We start from the raw sequence: 6000 nt of genomic DNA, 5'->3' as shown, positions 1-6000 counted from the left end.
CTCTTCCATTTAGGAAGACATCGATACCAGGCTGGAATTAAGAGTGCTTCTCTCTCAATCACAGATTCATTTACTTATTTCTGTGTTAAAATGCAAGACAGTTCTTTGAGATCACTTCAGAGAAGCAAAACGCTCACCGCAACGATGGACCGTGGTATCAGAATCTCGGGCACAAAGGGAATAAAAAATTAAATAAATTACTAATTATTCCTTGTTATAGCAGATGTTCATTCTGAAGACATGAATGCAATTTGCTTTGTCAGTGGGAGAATCTACCTGCTGGCCGAGTGGCGTGCACATTTTGTAAGGTACAATTCTTTACAGATAGAAAATTTTAGTTCCCTGTGAAGTCTTTGATACTGCTGAGGATTTTTTTTCTTTATTTTTAGAATCATAGAATCATAGAATGTTTTGGGTTGGAAGGGACCCCTAGAGGTCATCTAGTCCAACCCCCCCGCAGGAGCAGGGACACCGCTAACTAGATCAGGTTGCTCAGAGCCCCGTCCAACCTGGCCTTCAATGTTTCCAGGGATGGGGCCTCCACCACCTCTCTGGGCAACCTGTTCCAGTGTTTCACCACCCTCACTGTAAAGAATTTCTTCCTTATATCCAGTCTAAACCTACCCTGGTTTAGTTTAAAACCATTACCCCTTGTCCTGTCACAGCTGGCCCTGCTAAAAAGATTTTCCCTGTCTTTCCTATAGGCCCCCTTTAAGTACTAGAAAAATCATACAAGTCATTTAGCCTTAAATATTTACGTTTTTAAGGGATCTTAAAAGCTCGATGAACTCCTGACACAGTGCTGCCCCATCTTCCCACTGCACGAATGTTAAGCTGTAGCTGTTACTCAGTATTTCTGCACTGCCCATTTGTTTTTTTGCGGCTGCATTGAACAAAAACATCCTGTGATGTAAGGAAGAGGTAGCACACTGCTGCGGTGGTATGTGTTATTTCCAATGCTGTTGTTAACCGGTTTTGTTTTCATTATCTTAGGACGTCACCAGAGAGAGCTCAACCAGAATAATAATTCCAGGCATCGAAAATATCCGCTGAGCAAGAGAAACCAGAGCCACTCTTTGAGGCTTCTTGTTAAAGGGCATGTTTCGTAATACAGAATTTGCAGAGGCAATAAGAGCCACACATCACCTGGGGTTACCAGCTAAGGGTCTTTCAAGGTCTGGAAGGCTGGAAACCACCCTGATACACTAAAAAAATAATTCCATTGACTTAAGGCCCCAAAGAAAAAGACTGAGAGGCAAGAGTCAGAAGACGGAGACTAGATGGGGACCAGCCCAGAGGACAGGGTGAGGAGCAAAGGCAAGGAGATGCACGGCACCGCTGGAATGCAGGAGGCCATAGGCTGGTGTCCAGCACCACTGCTTCCTTCGAGGCAATTTGGCAGACAAGGAAAGAAAAAGGCTGGATGTGAAAAAATGCGAGTGATCATATGAAAAAATAGTTTATGCAGCTTCCAACTCCTAAGCAGCTGTGTAGTTTCCGTATCATCCACCCAGTGGTGGACGGACACGTGCTTCTGAGTTAAAAGTTCTTTCTTTTACTCTTCTACATGACTTTACAGAAATGGCCCAGTACATACAAGCTATTAGGAAGACAAATACCTAATAATACTATAAAAAAAATAAACCTGGAAAGGAGGAAACTGCAAAATACAGTGGACGCTTTCATTCAATTTCTATCCCGTAACGCAAAGATGTCGGATTGCTTCAACACGGCACCTTCTAACTTTCCTTTGCTGCTAGTCTGTGCCTGAACCCATTCCAAAACATGAGTCTGCATGATAAAACCCACCTACAATAACTCTCCTTCACCATTTTTATCTGTATTTCCATGCCATCTATAAGGGAAGTAAAACCAGTTTGCGATGCAAATATTTATGTGCTTCTGCAGAGCAACAGCACCAAAAAAAAAAAAAAAGCCATAGCAAACCGCTGGGATACAGATTCCTCTTCTGCATCCTGATTCACTTATTTAAATAAATGTCTGTTTAAAACTACAGCATCTTAATTAAAGCGACTTCTACCCCTATTGTAAAAACATTAAAAAGACACAGAAGACAGCAACTTGATTCCGTTCGTGATTCATCAAACTCAAATGTAATTCTCTTATTTTAGAGTGATTTTCTTAAATTCTGAGCGTTGTTCTAATTATACGGGGATTGATGAGGAACATAGAAAACTGGAAAGGTATTTTTATTCTCGGATTTCTGCAGGGTTTGCCAAAGTCTGGAAAAAACCCAAGCTCGTGACTATTAATGATGACCGGATGCTAATCTGTCCAGAAATTCTGTAGAAGCACGACTACTGTCATTTATTTTTGAAGGCCCTCCTAATTTTAACTGAGTTAATCTTATGCTGGTGTTCTCTTAGGCTGGCAATCTTATGCCAGTGTATTTAAAATATATGACAAACAAACAGATTTCCCAGCTTCCCAGGAAAACCTCTGAAACCAGCTTCCCGTGCTGCCGTGGCGTGCGCAGCCTGGGCAGACCCAGTCCAAACGCCTGTTTCGGGAAAGGAATCACCAGCAATGCGAGAACCCCAAGAGCTGCATATTTCATTTCTTCTTAATAATTTCTAATACCAAAACATATTTTGCAGCACCTGGCAGCACCAGGCTCCCCGAAGAGCGATCACTTCGGCAAGCAACACGTGGCACCGCTGGACAGTGAAAGTCTTTGCCAAGTTGAGGCTGGAGAATTTTTAATTTTTTTCTTTTACTGTGAAAGGAAATGTTCCTTTATACTGGGAAAACATTCTCTAGGACAACATATGGGAAAGGGAGTGTATTTTTTTCCCCAATACTGAGAAAGGGAAGCGACACGGTACATTTTAAGATCACCTTTCCCCTGATGGCCCCCGCAGGCTCGTCGACCAACCTGTGGGACTGAGTTAACTACTCTTCCCTCAAAAAGACATTTCTGTCTAAGTAGTATTTTAAAAATATAGAAGTAGTAGTATTGAAAACTTCTCAGTCTGCTTTTCAAACCTACCAGATATGTAATGACAAAGAAAACCAAGGCTCAGCTGAGGTATATTAAAAGCCTCTGTAAACCAACCAGCGGCGCAGGTCAGAAACGAGCCGGCTGGAGAAACCATTCTTCATCTCTTATCAGCTGAGAGTTACTAGCGAGAGGTTTACGCTTCTCTTCTGCACAACAGGCGGCTGGTGCATGCCCCCTGCTCCCCAGCAAGCGAGGCCTGGCTCAGCACAGCATTTGGGGTCACGTCCCTCTCCCGCTGCGCGGCCGCGCCAGCGTCTCCGCCTGCGTTAGGCAGCAGGCTCAGCAACAGCAGCCTGTGCGTGCGATACGCCAGTGAAGCGTATGTTTGAAATAATATTAGTTTACTGTAGTGGGGCTGTAGTGTAGTTTATTCTAAAATTCTACTGTTAGGAATTGCTCTAAATATTTATCTGCTGTAATTCAATAGATTTGCTATTTCCATTTTATTAAGTTTAAATTTCTTCGTAAAGCACAGGTAATATAATTAGACAGTACTTGCAGTAGGAACAGCAAAAAATTCTTCAGTGCGGTCTACAAATAGGCTCTATCAATTAATTAGATTTCACTACATTTCAACATTAAATTTTCCGAAAGCACTTTAATAAAACATAACCGATCACACCACAAATGCAGTTGCACACCAAGCCTGGAAATCAGGCTGGCTCCTCTGTGCGTTCACAACCAGGAACACAAATTTTAGTACACGGGGTATTGACTGTGGTAACTCCCGAGTTAGAGGGCCTATGGAAGTCTGAGCTCGTGATTTAGTGCTCCGACAGTACGACTTAATATATGCAAGTAAAAGGAATAGCTGCAAAGACGAATGAGCAGGAATACGCAGTAACGCCACAGACCTCGACTGGAGCAAAACCAGCTGAGTTGCCGAGGGGTTCGCCCCGAGCAGCGCTAGGGCTTTGTTCAAGCCGCAGCCTCACAGGAAACCCAGGCCGCTTCTGCACGGCGCGGGGAGAACCGCGGCCCACCTTCATTTCCAAACCCTGAGCGCAGAGCCCACGGATGAGGCGATGCTTCGCACCTTGCTCGGCGCGGCGGGGCTGCTTCGAGCGAGGACGTTGGATGCCCCGGCGTGGAGCTTCGTTCTGCCCCTGCGGGCTGAGAAGCGTGCGCTGCCTTTCACAAACCCTATCTTGCAAACGCATCCCTGCCCTTCTTTCCGCACAAGAGGACGACAAGAGATAACCCAGCATCTCTGCTGTTACCTGCGCTCGTTTCACACGGGCTCATAGTCTAACAAAATGCATTCAACTTTCCTACATGGTTTCTACAGGACAGCCAATGTTTTATCAGGTGGCTAACAGTCTTTGCTTTCCTCGCTTCTGGTTGTCTAATGTTGATTTCTTTTGCACTTGCTGAGCTCTGTGTCAAATGCTTAAACACTGTTATTTCCCAGTTACGCCCAGTCTTGGTAAGCCAGCCTCTATCTACTCTTAATTTTACCACTGTGTGTGCATGTGTGAACACCAACTGGCAATTCAACCACAACCTGAGGAAAACAAATTTTAAAAAATAAAAAGCATTTAAAAGTGAAAATCATGGAACCAGGAGTTAATGACTCGCCGGTTTGGTGCTTTTCCATATGCATACTCAACGTACACATATGTTTATACACAGGAAGAACAGACATGTGAATAGCCATACAGTTCAATATAAGAAGAGATAAAGGCAGATGCTTCTCATCAGCAACTCCATCTTCTGCTTCTATTGCATGTAGAATGGCTCATTGGCAGTTTACTGCTTAAAGAAAGCGTAGTGTTACATGGTATCTTACTCAAATTAATTATAAAATGAAAGAATTCTGGACATATACTAAAGTTACTCTTTCCTAAGGGTGTACAGTCACAACAAAAGTAGTTCCCTGGGCCCTGAGCTGCTTGCTGACAACTGCAAGAACCGCATCAACTTAATCTGCGAGTACCAGTCAGTTATGGTACTGTTATGGTCAGTTATGGAAGAGGCAAATTAACACCTACTTTAAAACTCAGTAAGCCGCTTCTGCATCTGATACTTTATTCTGTGCAAAAGTGTAAGAACTTACTTAATGGAAATTTGTTCTCGTTGATTATAATGGTGGAAAGCTGAGGTAACTTCGGATCTAGAACCATAAACGCTCCCTCAGGGTTTCCGCATGTGGCATTCAACACTCTCTGCAGGGAACGGAGCTTAAGGACTTGAGGTTTGGGGTAACTTTTAACCTCATTTCTCACTCTGACCAGTTTTTCAGCAACCTCTTAGTTGCCATAGCTGGAGATACCTGATGCTTGTTTACAGTAGCAATAACCACCTTCTATGGTAGTATATGCCTGTTTATAAATCCACACAGCCACAATACAACACCGAATGCTTATTTTCAGTAACTCACCCAGTACAACCCCTTAAGTCTTCTTGAAAGCTATTGATTTCCAGCATATAGTTTCCCCCCTACTTAAGTAATATGATAGAAGACTTGGTCTTCAAGACTCGTAGGAACAATTTCGCAACTTGTTTATTTAGCAGAGCCAAGACCAATGGCCCTGCGATGCTGCAAACCCGTGAAAACAACTCTCTATAAAGAAAAGCCATACCTAAGCATTAAACAGCCAAAATGCAGATTTTTTTTTTTTTTTAATGAAGTGAGAAGAATTTTAAACTGAAGATAATAAAGAAACAAATGCTGAATTCTGTAACTTGTTTATTTAGCAGAGCCAAGACCAATGGCCCTGCGATGCTGCAAACCCGTGAAAACAACTCTCTATAAAGAAAAGCCATACCTAAGCATTAAACAGCCAAAATGCAGATTTTTTTTTTTTTTAATGAAGTGAGAAGAATTTTAAACTGAAGATAATAAAGAAACAAATGCTGAATTCTGTAGCTCTCATGAGAAGGACTCTGTAAGCAATTACAATAATTTAACTTTCTGAGGACTGAAAAGTTACCAAGCACTGCAACTATTATTCTCCTTACCTCTAGGCTGCATCTGG

At 42.7% G+C, this 6000-nt stretch overlaps 1 protein-coding gene across 2 annotated transcripts in view; it reads right to left on the bottom strand.

Moving 5' to 3' along the window:
• ANO10 (anoctamin 10) overlaps positions 1-6000 on the bottom strand; it is a 123495-nt gene that overhangs the window by 3979 nt on the left and 113516 nt on the right. The window lies entirely within an intron of this gene.

Source organism: Egretta garzetta, unplaced genomic scaffold (assembly GCF_000687185.1).
Source record: "Egretta garzetta isolate BGI_Z169 unplaced genomic scaffold, ASM68718v1 scaffold96, whole genome shotgun sequence".
Taxonomy (NCBI): Eukaryota; Metazoa; Chordata; class Aves; order Pelecaniformes; family Ardeidae; genus Egretta; species Egretta garzetta.
The sequence above is the reverse complement of the archived record's forward strand: the minus strand, read 5'-3'. Positions and strand labels throughout refer to the sequence as shown.